This window comes from Pseudonaja textilis, chromosome 8 (genome assembly GCF_049901715.1).
Source record: "Pseudonaja textilis isolate UNSWEBS1 chromosome 8, rPseTex1.2, whole genome shotgun sequence".
In the NCBI taxonomy this organism is placed as follows: Eukaryota; Metazoa; Chordata; class Lepidosauria; order Squamata; family Elapidae; genus Pseudonaja; species Pseudonaja textilis.
In genome coordinates, this window is record NC_141997.1 from 22810230 (window position 1) to 22825290 (window position 15061).

At 40.2% G+C, this 15061-nt stretch overlaps 1 protein-coding gene and 1 pseudogene across 7 annotated transcripts in view; both read left to right on the top strand.

The window, feature by feature from the left end:
• The first annotated feature begins 1133 nt into the window (after positions 1 to 1133).
• The window catches only part of NCK2 (NCK adaptor protein 2), a 74389-nt gene continuing 60461 nt past the window's right edge, over positions 1134 to 15061 (top strand). For 3 of the 7 annotated variants that reach the window (XM_087938511.1, XM_026707337.2, XM_087938512.1), the window contains exon 1: positions 2032 to 2350. The gene's annotated coding sequence lies outside the window, so the exon portion shown is untranslated. Of the gene's footprint in view, positions 1197 to 2031; positions 2531 to 5481; positions 5647 to 15061 lie in introns of those variants that run through there. The other 4 variants (XM_026707340.2, XM_026707338.2, XM_087938514.1 and 1 more) reach the window with 4 other exon arrangements.
• Positions 13580 to 14818, top strand: LOC148125146 (uncharacterized; annotated as a pseudogene).

Genomic DNA, 15061 nt, shown 5'->3' on the forward strand with positions numbered 1-15061 from the left:
GGGAAACTGTGTCTTAGGTTTATTAGCTTATAATTGCATGATTTCAAGAACTACAACAGAGATTTTCGCAGAGTTAAACAAAATGTATATTAAGAAGTGCTAAGAAACAGGTATACAAAGAATACTGTGTTACCCTTTGGTATTTATATTTACCTAATTTTCTTTTCAAGTCAGTTGTCTGCTGATTGATATTATAACTTTTAATTGTTATGTTTGTTCTTAGCAAGGTTGTTTCATTTATCTTTTCCACTAAGAGAAAAGTGGGTACTCAGTCTCTTGCATAACTTCCACAGATCTTACTGAAAATATAACATACATATCACTGAAGCACAAAAGTATTTGTGTTTTAAGAACAGTACATTTCTAACTTAATCTTTCCAACTATATATCCTTACAAACTTTATACAGTAATAAAGAGGGTGAGTACTTTCAATATTATATCCCATTTCTCATAAATTAAGAATATTATCATTGGAACTCAGAGAATCTGGTTAGACAAGTCTGCAACACTGAAAAAAAATCTATCCATATTTATCCATGCTAATCTGTAGAAAGTCCACAGATCAAAGTAGAAGTTATTTCTCAGTGAGATACTTGGAGCTAGTCAGTTTTTAAGTTATAGTTCTTTTATATAATTCTATTATCACATTGCATTTATGATTGATTTTATATCCTTTAAAGGCTTCTATTAGGAATGCTAACTGTCTGTTTTGTCTGTTTTACTTAACTTGCTATGTAATGGGCTAAATAGGGAATATTTGTGGATCTGTGCATTTTTTAAAAAGTAATCCTGCCCACAGGTTATTACCACTGTTGCATCACATTTTTTTTCTTTTCCACCCACGGATGGAAATAAATGTTTTCTTTCTCTTTTGAATATCCTCGGGGAGGAAGTAATTCTAGGATGGGAATTACTCCGATCAGCCTGTTTAGTGACTGAAAGTCCTTTTCTCTAAGGTGGAAAAATTCATAGGTCTAGGTTGGCTCCTTTCTCTTTTTAGGCGGCAACCTGTTTGACCCTCAGAAAACTTGGAATCGTCTCTAAATCCACCCCGTTTCTCCAGGGAAATAGGAAAAACCGGCCTCCCGCGCCCAACAAGGCAAACACGTTGCTCCCCGCCTCTTTTCCAAATGAACGGAGCATCATTTGAGAGAGCGGAAGCAGGAGCAGGGTTCATAATTATGCCTTGCAGGAGGTGCGGCTTTGGGCTTCTTTAGAGTAAAATATTATATGGATCTGAGGGCATTTTGTAATGCAGAATCGCATCGTCAAAACGGAAGAGCTAGGTTGGCAAATCCCAGCTTGGAATCTGATCTGAGCTCCTAAACCTTCCTCGTTTAAACACCTTGGAAATTGAACGAGGCCAACAGACCGGCAGGGATGCAGTTAAGAGGAGCCCGCAAAAACCTCGATTGCAGAGCCCTGGGCGTGGGGAGGAAAGGCACCTCCCGCCCACGAGCCACAACACAGGCGGGGTGGTGGCGTCTGACGCGGCGGAGGCGCGAGTCCTGCCCCAGGGAGGGGTGGTCAAGCGTCCAGCGCGGCGCTTGGCCTCGCCATCCCACCCCACCCCGCGTGTCCCGGGGGCAGCAAGCAGAACAGCAGGAAGACCCCTCGCAAACTTCTCCGGTCCTGCAAACGAGAGAGAACGGGGGGTGGGGAAGCAAAATCAGACTCGGCAATTTTCGCGCCTCCAATAATTTTGTATGCGTGAGGTGTGTTTGTGTCCCCCCGCCCCCCCACTCCTCCCCTCAGCATTTCCTGGCCGACCGGATGGAGGAAAGCAGGACTTGGGGAAGGGGAAAAAGAAAAAAAAGGTGGTGGGGCAAGAGATCCTCCTCCTTCTCCTCCTCGGGAGAAGGAGCGGGGGATGGGTGGGCGGACTCGTGGGCTTCCCATCTCCGCCTCTCCCCTGCGCGATCCCGGCGGCAGGAAGGGAAGGGGCAGGCGGAGAGGAGGGAGCTGCCTGCCTACTATGCGAAGGGGAGGGGCGGGAGCTCTGCCTGCCGCCGGGTTGCCGAGGCTGAGCTGAGCCGAGCGGCAGCGCGGGGCCTTGGACACGTCGGACCGGGAGCGGGCGGGGAAGAGGAGCCCTCAAAGGCGGCGGGGCCAGGCCGGCAGCTCTCCGCGAGCGCGGCCCGCCGCTGGGCAGAGAAAGGCAAGGAAGGCGAGGGGAGAGCCACAAGCCCAGCTTTTGGCCGCCGCTGAGACAAAGAAGCGAAGCTCGCCGCCGAAGGCACCTCGCTCCCTCGCCCCTCTTCTTTCCGCCTCCTCCTCCTTCTCCTCCTCCTGCCCATCCGCGCCCCTCGCTGGGCCGGAGCCCGGAGAGACAGACCGGCAGGCGGGCAGGTAGGAGGAAGGAAGGAGGGCAGCCGCCGAGGGAGGAAGGGAGGGAAGAGCCGCCATAAAACTTGAAGCAGCTGCCGCCTCCCGAGGAGTTGCGGGAAGCGCCTTCCGACTCCGGCCCAGCGAAACCCTCCGCAGGCCGCCTCCCGTCCCGTCGCCACCGGGCCTAGCTAAGGCACCCGGGTAGGAGGAGACCCCCGGGCTCGGCTTCCCCGCCCTTTTCCCTTCGGCTGGGCCGGGGGAAAAGATCTGGGAGGTGGGATGGTCACGCAGGGAGGAATATGGGCAGAAGGGTCGAAGCGCCTAAAACTAAAGGATTTTTTTTGGGGGGGGGGGTAGGGGGATAAAGGAGAGAACTCGTGTTCTTGGCCGGGGGTGGGGGTTGAGCAGGGGAAGGGTATTTCTCTCCCCCCCCTTCCCCACAAGGGAGGGGTTTCGGGTGGGGATCTAAAAGGAAAGAGGGGTGGGGGGTGGGTTGCAGAAAAATCCCTGGGTGGGAGAGAAGAGGCTGGGGGTCTAGGCGCTTTTGAGTGGGTGGGAATTGCGAGAGAGAACCAGGTGGATTGAGAGGAGACCCCCGCGGGGTGGCAAGTAGGTAGGGGCCCACCTCCCTTTCCTCCTAGACCTAGAGGATATGCAGTCCGGGAAAAGTCCCTCTCTCCCTATCCTCCCGTGGAAAGGATAGAAAGGGGATTGAAATCAAAGAGGGAGGTGACGGGCCCCAGAGTAATGCTCTAAGGAGATAGAGGGATGGGATGATGGATAAGCTAGACTGAAAGCCGGGAGTGTTTCTCCAGCCCAGCCCTTTGGAAGTTAAGATGGAGTAGCTGTGGCTCCTGCTGCTCCCTTTGAGTTTTTGTGAACTGCTGTTTTGTGTCAGGGTGGGGAATAGAGAGATATCCTTGCCTGAAGTCGTTTCGTAAAATGCATTGTGTCAAAGGAACTTCCTCTTCACATGCACAGTAATAAATATGACCTACATTTCAGGAATCTCTGGAAAACCATCTAAACTTCTATAGACTACTATTTTCATTAATGTGCCGTTGCTTGCTCTTTTAATCCCTTGCATATTTCTTGCTGTAAATCAGGTTTGTTGTATAAGAGTTTTAACAGAGGATTAGGATAATTCTGACCCCTTTTTAATTTAGACTAAGTATGACTATGCATCTTCTAAAAAAACCCCCAAAAGTTGGGATTTTTGTTTTTAGTTATAGCCAGTTTACATCTCTGAACTTTTCCCAGACTTTGATCAGTATATAGAACAGTATAAAATTAATCATATTAATAATGTATTACTAAACTATATACAATGCATCCTTTAATATGAAATGGAAATATGATAGAATCTTCATACTGATTAATATGAATATATAGAATTTATATTATACTATACAATACAATGCTTTAATAAAGCAGCCCAAACCCAAATAAACTTATACAACAATAGTCTAAAATTAAGTTCTACCTTATCCACAATAAAGGAATGATTGACAATGGAATTTCCAAACAAAAGACACTATATTTTTATGACTAACCCTTACAGACTTTTTACATGAAACAGAAAAATGCATTTATTACTTGTGATTTTGATGGTTGAAAAAGGTCAAGTTTTTTTGTAATCTTAAAGGAAGAAATAACTAACATTGGCTGCTATTTTTGTTTTTTCTTTCTATTTTATTTATTCTGCATTAGTTTATGTTATTTTTTATGTTCTCTTTAAAACTTCATAAAATTTGTATAAACAGTAGTGTAAAATTAATAAAGCATTGTATCATAGGATACATGTAAACAAGATCAAAATTAAATTTTAGTTATCAGTCATTAGTATAAAATCTATTCCACATTCAATTCATACAGTCATGAAAATTATGCCAATTATGTGCTATTGAACTGTTCTGACAAAAATGAAGAAGTATAAGTGCTCCAAGTGGCCTGGGAATTATATTAAAGAGGTGGTTATAGTGTGGAACTTAATATAGAGATCTCTATAAAAGATACAATATAATAAATTACACATAGTAGTCTTGATCCAGAAGAACAGGTATGTTCCTTATGTGGGATACTTCTAAATGTTCTCTGAATACACATTCATATCAAACATTGGTTTTGGGAATGTTCTCAAAATCTGCTGGATGATTTTCTGAGATGGATAAATCTGTTATTCTTCTCTTTGAAAAATTTACTTGTTTTTATCCTTAATCTGATGCCTTATTGCCATTTTAACTTATTCAACACAGAGTAAAAAGGTAGAGGAAGAAATATGGAAACATGGCTGTTTCCATCTTCGTTGAAAATTATCATGAAATATATATGGAGATAAATTTGTTAATATTCTTCAAACAATAAATGGCTATTGTTAATTATGCAGTTGGTTACATCTTTTTCGGCCCATCCTCCAGCTCTAATGTTGGGTTTTGGGACCATTCAGGAACTGTCATATTGCTGTTTATATTATTTTGAGCACCATGTAGTTAGGATAGGAACCTAATTATATATCATGTAAAAGCTACGTTAATGCTGTTATCTGAAATAAATGAATATCAGGCATCCGCTCACTACCTTGAATATAAAAATTACTTAGAATGATCATGCTATCAAAAGCATATATATGGAGATTTTAACTCTGCAGAGTACTTTTTAGCTGCATGTTGAACAACAATTATTTGATCTATGGAGATCACCCTACTCTAAATTCAGCTTGTTTTTGTGTAGGATGCATTCATTTTCTATCCAGTTCATGATTTTCCAGTGTAAATGGCAAAAAGCTGGTATATTCTATAATACTCAGCATATCTATTTGTCTGTAATTACTAGAATCATCTCTGACTCCTTTTTAAAACATAATGGCCATTCCCACAATCACTGAGAGTGCTATCTTGGGGCCCACCAATCTGCATTTGCCTTAATTAACCTTGTATAAATTGTATAACACAGCATGTCAAGTATACTTGTTAGATGTGGAGATTTGATGCATTTACAACTATCATATATACTTTATTTGGTATGTATTAAAGCTCTTCTGTCATGGTACATTTTGTAGATAGAAAAAGATATTGTTAAATTCATTTGTGAATATATTTTTTAAAGAGATAGTGCTACTACTTAAGACATGAGATATTTGTGTTGCAGTCACTAGATATATTGCTTTAGAAACACCCCTGTTTCAATTCAGGCTAGAAACTGGGAGATTGTGTGTTCTAGTCATGCTTTAGGCATAAGAAGTTACTAAACCTCCTTCAAACCATCTAGCTGAACATGGCAAGATCAAGGACTGATGGTTACAGACAAATGCACATAAGGTGTGTATGGTCAAGTATGTCTTACACACATTTAATACCTTGCACAGGATGCCTGTTTACTTCTGTTTATTTGAAAACAGCTTTAATGCTCTCTAGGGAATCTATCAGTAAAGTTTGTTGATTCTTGGTGAAATAACTTGTGCATATTTGTTTTAACACTGGTATGTATCAGTATGTGTTGGTCTATGTACCGTATTCAGAAGACAAATGGTGCAACAGATAGGTTTGTTCTGACTTGATGCTTAATAACTGGATAATAATCAGGATCAGGCAATAAGCTTTAGCAATTGTTTTAGTGACCCTAGTTTATGTTCCCTAAAGTCTTATATGGGTTCATATTTGTCATCTTTTAATCAACATTTTCAACATTTTCATCACCTGCTTGTTTAGTGATTAATGTTTATTGATAGTTTTATTGTAGAAAGTGAATTCACCACAGATTCTCTGCTCCAGAAGCAAGTATAGTGAATTAGGATATAATGTAGGTTTAGGATTTTGGGGGGTCATTTCCTCTAATCATATGACATGATGCATCCTTAGACTGAAATTAAATAAAAATGTTTAGTATGACAGGAACTCAAGTTCTATATCCTACTAAATAGTTTTATTTCACTAGCTGCATCATGTATAAATGACTAATCAGACTCAGCTATTTTAACTGAATGTTTAAGGATACATTTGGAATAGGACACAGGTGTCAAACTTGCTGTGTTATGTTGCCATCACATGACATTTCATGACTTTTTCCCCATCAGCGGAACTTGAGTGGATGTAGCTTCTGCATGACTCATTTGGCCCGTGGGCCACCAATTTGACACTCCTGGCTTAAGATGAGGCACAACTGTAAATTTAGCATGCCAGATTTGTTACTCCATATTGTTTAGGTTAGCTGTATAGGTGCATATGTTAGGATTTAAGCTTCACTAATAACTATAAAATGCTCCTCTGATGTATTTTGTAGTAACTACATTGACTTCTGAAAGATGTTCCATTGTTATTTTATGTGGATGTCAAATAAGTAATTTCATAGTTTTTTCTAACTGGATCCTGAATTTCTGTGATTTACTTGTGATGTTTAGTGTTCATTTATTCATTAGTCTTCTATAATTATTATATAGTGTTTCATTATATAATGAACATTTTTTTCTATTTTGAGTGAGGTCAATTGTTAATCAATTTATAAGTTCTATAAAAGAAAAAAAAAGATTTTAAACCTCAAATATACACTTGTAGAGTCATAGCTGACAGCACACATTAAACTCAACAATTATTTATTAAAATGAAGAGCATCTTTGTTATTTCAGTGCTGCACTCATGTTTCTTGCATTTTTGTTTCATAATAATTTTGAAAAAAAATATTCCCAGCTTTAGTTTTTCCCCAAGATAAATTGTAGATATCTTATCATTTTAGTTAAGCTTGCATGTTAGTGAATCGGTTACTTAAAGGTTTCTTTGTATCATAGGGCATTCCCAATAGAGAAGAGTTATTTACAAATGTCTATTAAATACAATTTATCATAATTACATGTATTATATGAATTATGCCACTTGTATCATTTTGCGTCACTGCTGTGATATCATTATGCAATTGAGATCACTTACTTGAATCCAACTATTTGCACAATGTGGTTATTACTCAAATGATACAAATCTATGGAAAATAATGTAATTTATGCAAATGACATCAATTAGAATGGAAATTTGGTCTACTGCATACAAAGTCCATTGTAAAATAAAATCTAGATTTAACTGTTTAAAAAATGCCCTCATCTACCTGCTGTTTTTTTCCCAGCCAAAAAAAAAAAGTGGTTGTACATATATATAATTGCAGACACAGCTGGGCATATTTTCCAAAGCTTTGTCAGAGATAGGGCTGAATTAACTTGAGAAGAGTCAGAATGGATGCTCCCAAATGTTGTGAATGAGTCTTTCAAATATTTTATGCAGCCCTTATATCTAATTGTAGCACTTCTGTTATATATTTTAAAAAGTATAGTTTGTTAAGTATAAATGGATGCTTTCAGTGCCAGCGTTATAAGGCATGAAAATCTTTTATGTGGCCTTAATAATTTTACTTCCAGTGTTTTTACAGTTGATAAACTTGAAATATTTTAATGAAAAATAATGTTTATTTCTGATTAATGGGAAGTTAGGCAGGAAATGACCTAGAATTAGGACTGTCAATGTTCCAGCAGGCAGCTGAAGCACATTAATACATTTTGTTCTCTTTGCCACCTACACTTGATTCATTTTGAAGGGTGACAGAAATAAATTATACAGCCAAAGACATCAGATACAGTATAATCAATCCATATGCCTCCATTCTAAATAATTAAGGAAGTAATGACAGAGTTGAAATGGATTAAAAGATATGCAGGGTGGTTTCTTCCTGCTCAGATTCTTATTTAATTAACAGGTAGAATACAATGGATTGTTTCCAGCAGTATCTTTGCTTTCACTTCTTCACTAACTTCCTCAGACTTACTAGGATGTACTGGAAACCACCTTCTAGGGATTGGGGTATTCTCTAGAATGCTTTCAAATATCACAGAAGGCCAAGTCAGCAATCATACAGAGGCAAGTATTCTCTTAAACTGGAAACTATTTAACAAAGAGGAAGCAAAATAATAAATGCAAATTTGAAATTTGGAAAGATGTATACGAGGGCTTTTTAAACTTTCATGACCCGCAGTTAGAAAAGGCAGTGAGATTAATTTATATAGCCACTCATCCATGCAAGGAACTCACCGTGTAAAACAGAAATCAAAAATCAACTATATACATCCATTAAAAAGAAAATGGCTCAAAACATTTTAAAATCACCTTATTAACTTGTATAACAACCAGACCCACCCCTGAACTTCCATCAACCTCCTGGCTCCAGTGTCTGGAGTGCTTCCTTTCTTCCACTAGCCTTTCAATCAGGGATGGGATGCAAATATTTTTACAACTGCTTCTGTGGGTGTGGCTAGGTGGGCTGGCCATATGACTGGGTGGGCGTGGCTTTTTCCCCTTGATCAGCTGTTCCTACAATCAGGCAAAACACGGAGTGCGGGGGCGCGCAGCTCCTCCCTGCCTCCTGCGCCTCAGGAAAGCCGCCTGGGTGAAGCAGTAAGACAGCGAGGAGAATCCTGGCAGTACCGATTGTTGGAACAGCTAATCATCAGGAGGGGAAAAAAAATACTGGTTCGGCTGAACTGGTACCTCTTTTTTTACTACCGGCTCCAAACGGTAGCATTTTTAACTACTGGTTCACCCGAACCAGTAGAATACCACCACTGCTTTCGATCCCACAGACTGAATCAAATCAGAACAATATCCCATCACCTGTAAGGGTGAAGTTAAGAACCCTGGAGGAAATAGATTATCTAGATTTGTTTCATTCATGTTTCAAGCCAAGACTTAATGCTGAGAAAGCTTTCGTTGTGCTTGTTGATGACCTTTAGTGAACCAAGATAAATGTGCATCCATCCTTGTGCTCCTTGATTTCAATACCATTGATCACATATACTTTTGAGTTGGCTCTGCATGCTGGAGATGGGATCATTATTTTTTCAGCAGTTTTCTTCCTTTGTCCAAAGCCAGTTCTACTAAGTGTTGGTTTGGGGTGAGGAAAGGATAGTAGCCATGCCTCAGTATGTCCATATAACACCTTTGTTTTGCTAGATGCACTGAGTCTTAGAACTGCTATTGATCTTAATATGATTTCTTTGATTGTTGGGAGCTACTCATAGTCTTTGGGAGTAATGCTGCATATAAGTTTTTATTATGCTTTGTTGAGAAAATCAGCTAGTGTTTAGACTGGATTTTTTGTTTTTGCATCTATCAAGACCTTCTCAAGGACTTGGGATAGGTAGATGTTTTATGGTATTAGAGGTATAGTGGCAAGATGTAAGCTGTTCCAACTAAAGCTGTTTTTTGCAGTTAACTGATGGGGATTTTGTCAATGCCCATAGTGTTTTAAGTGGTGCTTCAGATGTTTGGGGACTGTACCTGCCCGTCTATTACTATTGATACCATGTTTCCCCAAAAATACGACCCTGTCTTATATATTTTTTGCCAACAAAAAAGGCACCAGGTCTTATTTTCAGGGGAAGTCATCCACTGACTAACCTCACTTGTGCATATCGCATCCAGCCTCCTTTTGGCTGTCAGAGGCCTTCAGGAACTACTTCTGCAGCCGGAAAGGCTGAAGTCCTCTTCAGCCGATAACAGAGCTCCAGATCAATCCAGGATTCAGGAAAGCCTTGCCAGCCTTGCCGGCTGCAGAAGAATGGGCTAGCAAGGCAGATGTCAGGGTGTGGAACCTGGCTACAACTGTCCAAAGGTAAGTAGTAGGGCGGCTCTATCCCCCTCCACCCCCACCCTAGCTTAATTTTATCCATGCACCCTGGAGTGGGCAGGATCTTAATTTTTTGAGGGGTGGTAGGGATTATATTGGACACACGTGTAAAAATCAAGCTAGGACTTTCTTTCAGGATAGATCGTATTTTCGGGGAAACTATTATTTTTGCTTTCTTTCGTCAAGGTTCTACTGCTGTTTGCAGAACTTTTCTATTCTCCTGTGTCCAGGTATTGCCACATCCACTATCAAGACATTTTTGTCTGTCTTAGCAACAATTGTTAAGTCTGATTGTTGTGTGGCAGTTGCTTGTCTGTTCAAATTCAAAGGTCCAGAGCACTTTAGCTTCTTCATTTTCTATGACTTTGTCTGTTTTGCGGTCCCACCAGTTCTTACAAGCAAATAGTATTTCTTTCAGAAATTCCAGTGTTCTGTTGTTGCTACTTTGTCATGCCGATCTTTGTAATCAGTTTGTGCAATCCTCTTGTAGCAGCTAACTAGGTGGTCCACCATTTATTCAGCTTTTTTGCAGAAACAACATTTACTGTCTGTTGCTCTCTTCTCAATCCTGGCTTTATATGCATTTGTTCTTAAGACTTCTTAGGCAGCCAGAATAAGCCCCCTCAGTCTTATATTCCATTGCTGCATCCAATATGATATTGACTTCCAGGTTAAGTAACTTTAAAATGGATGGTCTCTCACTAAGAGGTAGTTTTTAGCCAATTTTGCCTGTGCTGAGAAGCTTAACAGGATTTTTAAAATAGTCATTATGGATGTGAAAATACTGGTATTTTCCAGAGAATGTAGTCTAGACCAGAAAGCAAACAAATAAACACAAAATCTTGAAAGAAGTGATGCTTCTGTCTACAAGTAGTCCTTAATTTATGACTGCAATTGGGATCAGAATTTTGGTGTAAGTTTTGATTATTGTAAGTTGAGGCACATACATGGCTGGACCCAGTTTTTACAGTGGTCATTAAGCATATCATGTAGGTCTAAAACATGTAATTATTAAGCAAATGCATTCATTCTCCCAAATCAGCGGGAAATGGGCAAAGACACTGCAAATCACAGTCAAGTGACCATAGGACACGGCAAATAGTTGTAAATATAAGCTGATGGCCAAGTGCCGAAAATGCAATCATGTAATTGTGTGTGCGTGTTCATGTGCACATGCGTGCAATATTTTATAATGGCCACAAGAGCTTTACAGGCCATAATGCACCTTTTCCAAGATTGTTGTAACTCTGTATAATAGTTAACTAGTGAAAAGTCAAGGACTCTCTGCTTGGAATAAATTAAATGGATGTGTCCATCTAGTCACCAGAGTGTTTACTTTAAAAGAGGTTTGGACAAATTCATTGGTAGGTAAAGATCTTAGTAGTAGTCCTCTAGTAAGCTGCAAATTTTAAATACCTAATGTCCTGAATGCCCCTGTATGGCTGCTGAGTGACAAAAATGCTGGATTAGATGGTCTCTTGGCTTGATTTAGCAGGGGTCTTCTCAAGATTTTATGGATAGGTGGCAAAAACATAGGTGACCAGCTCTTTTATTAGTGTAAAGCCTGAATTACTTATTTTGTTCAGATTATGACATAACCTACTGTAGACATCAGCGCAAGATAACTTTTTTGACTTTTGTAATGAGGAAATATGCAAGACTTAACATTATACAGCTATAGTTTAGCGTTATTCCTAAATAGTTTTAGTAAGATAGGGAAAATGCTCATTCTTAATAAACACAGGCTTAAATATGTTTAAGGGCTTCATTTGTTGTGTGGATTTTGGAAATGCAGTGGAGATGAGAAGACTTTAGGGCCAATTTGCGATAACTGTTCCAACATTTACACATCTTTCTGTCTAAAGTGCACAGTATCCTTCTAAAGTATTTTGTGTTTCTGAAACTCTATATGTGATGGTCACTCTATAAACTAGTCTTCCATATAGTTCCAAATAGTTTTTCATATTCGTTATTATGTGGTTGAAGTGTTAAAAATAATTTTAACTGCAAGATTGAGTTGCACAAATAACTGAAATAATATTTCTCCTTCAAGCTAACTATGATTTTTTTTTTACTGTTTTAGTTTAATAGTACTGCAGGAGATGAGTAGATACAGCAGCGTCGAGTTATTAGCTTCTTAGGGTTGGAAATGGAAAGGGGTTATTAGCTTCTTAGGGTTGGAATCTTAAAAGGAAATTTCTTTGCTTTCTAGTTTTAATAATATTGAACTTTATCCTTAAAGGAAGCAATCAAAACATCTTGATATCTAACCTGTATAATTAGCTTTGATGGTGAATTGAAAAAAGAATGCTGAAATATATAATGAGGTAACTATTAATAGGACTAAATCATGCTTGAGATTATAAACACATCCAGATATTTAGCTTTAACAGTCCTGCAAACTTTATATTATTATAAAATGCAGAATCCAGAAACTACTTGTATAGTCCTCCAATGGAACCATATAGTTCCTTCATCTTTTTTGGAAGTTCTGTTATGTGTTCCCTATGTGGGTTTTTTTGGGTGGTGGTGGGGAGCACAAGGCAATTGTGATTAAAACTGAGATTCTCATTTGGATATGTGTTTTCTCATATTGGCTCAGGATATTTTTACCGATGGACTTGATTCTTCTGATTTTAACTGATTTTTTTTAAATTTTGGAGTAAGATATTTTTCACCTGATGTCCTTCTGATAATGGGAGGTGAGGTGCATGGCAATCCTTAATTAGTGTGCCATGGTTCTGGAAAGCCAATTAGATCCAGCTGCCCTACGTAGTTGCTCTCCCTTTTTTCAAGCCAGCAAGACATTTAAGCCAAATTTATGGTCCCCAAATTCAAAAGAGTTCTAACTCTGGCAAAATTTAATACCCTTCCAATAACCGCTTGAAGGGAAGAGTTTTGATTTCATTCAAACAAAAGGTGAAGGAGTTATTGAAACCTACTTGTGTTTTGTCTTATTGCCCTTATTGCTGCCCAGTTAGAATGAGCAACTATATGGTGGAACATATCTCCAGTTGCTTCTGCTATCAGTTGTATTCAGGCAAAGTATGCATGCTCCAGGAGCCATCACTTGAATGTTGTCATTTTATGGGACAGCAGAAGCATGCCTTCTCTATTGCAGTCTTTATTTTCTGCAACAGGAGATATATGTCTCCCATTCTCCAGTTCCAGAAGAGGCTTAACATCTGATTCTATTCCAAAGATTGGGATTAAGATATCTGTGGAACCCGTTTTGGTCTTTCTTGTATGGGGAGTTTCGTTTTGAGTTCAGGCAATCATGTTTAATTATGTATTGGACATACCATAATCCACCTAGAATGGAGTTTGATGGCCTTAACAAATCAAGTTAATATAAATAAACGTATCTAGTTAGGTGACCAGGCCACCCACTCATTCTAATTACTGTAAATCAAATCAACTGGCGTGATTTTGTTTTCCTAAATGTGGCTAAGTTATGGTTTACTACTTTTTGCAAAATCCTTTTTTAATAATATAAATGTTATGGTCATTCAGTTTTATTACAGGTTGGTTATTTCGTCTTTTTTCTTTTTGTCAATGACCATAATTGCAAAATGAACAAAATGTGAGTTTGAGGGCGCTGAGAGCAAATGCTATAATGCCTGTAAGGTTGACCTTGCCCCCAACAATCAGTGGGAATAGAGTTCCCCCCCTTTTTAAAAGGAAAGTGTTGGGGATGGGGGATGGAATGGGTCTCAGGAAAGGCAGAAGAGGGTGTCCTATTTCAGTGGTGTTGGGTAACAGGAGATACGGGAGACAAGGGAAGAGGGCAGGCACGGGGAATGCGACCTCGATGTTTAGTACTGATTTCGTGTTCTGCCCCATTGCACTCACCTTATTTTCCTGGTCAGCAGATCTGTGGTGGCCCTGGTCTTAGACTGCTGCTTTTAAATATGAGATCATCCTGCAATAAGGCTAGCCTTATTGCCAATTTAATCCTCTAAGAGAAGGCTGATCTGGCTTGTATAACTGAGATCTGGCTGGGCCCAGAGGGAGTCGTTCCCCTTGTAGAAATGTGCCCAGTGAGTTATTGAGCACCAGTCTAGACCTAAGGGCTGGGGAGGAAGTGTGGCTGTTGTTCTCAGAGAATCTCTAGTAGCCTCCAGAGGCACTGTTCAACAAGTGCCCGGCTGTGAGACCCTTTTTCTTAGATTGGGCTCAAGGGATCAAGTGGGATTGTTGCTGCTGTACCAGCCTCCCTGCTGTGGCAGCTTCCCTACCTGGGCTCCTGGACCTTGCCACAGGGCTGGCCGTGGAATTCCCCAGGCATATACTTCTGGAGGATTTCAACCTGCCTTCTGGGGGCAGGGGCAGAGGTAGCCTGAGATTTCATGGAAACCATGACTTCCATGGACTTGTCCCAGATTATCCAGAGCCCGACTAGTAATAGTGGTCACATTCCCGATTTGGTGTTCTTGTTGGAGCAGTGTCTATGTGACCTGGAATTGGTGGACCTGTCCTTGGTCCCCTTGTCAAGGTCAGATCACTGTCTGGTGGCAATGAGTTTCTCAAAAACGGCACCACCACCCCCGCAGGGAGACAGGACCTATTAGATTGGTCTGCCCCTGTTGACTAACGGACCCAGATGGCCTTGTGCTGTCTTGGTTCACTTCCTTCCTCTGTGGCCACTCTCAGTCAGTGTTGATAAAAGGGGAGAGATCCAGCCCTTGCCCACCCTTGCTTAATGGGGTTCCACAGCGCTCAGTATTCTCTCCACTCCTCTTCAACATTTATATGAAGCTACTGGGTGAGATCATCCATCACCATGGACTTGAGGTATCACTAATATGATGATGATACTCGGTCGTATGTCTCGGCCCATGGTAAGTTGCTGTGTCCTTCCTCTTGCAGTTTCTGGAGGCTGTTAGGGGCTGGATGGGGAGCAACGGGTTGAAACTAAATCCTTGCAAGACCGAATGGCTCTGGGTTTAAATATGGTTTTACATTGTGTAGGCTGCTTTGAGTCGCCATGGGCTAATAGGCGGCAATATAAATTAAATAAATAATAAAGTATGCTGAGAAAAGTGACTGAATTTACTTAAACTTCTGCAGAGG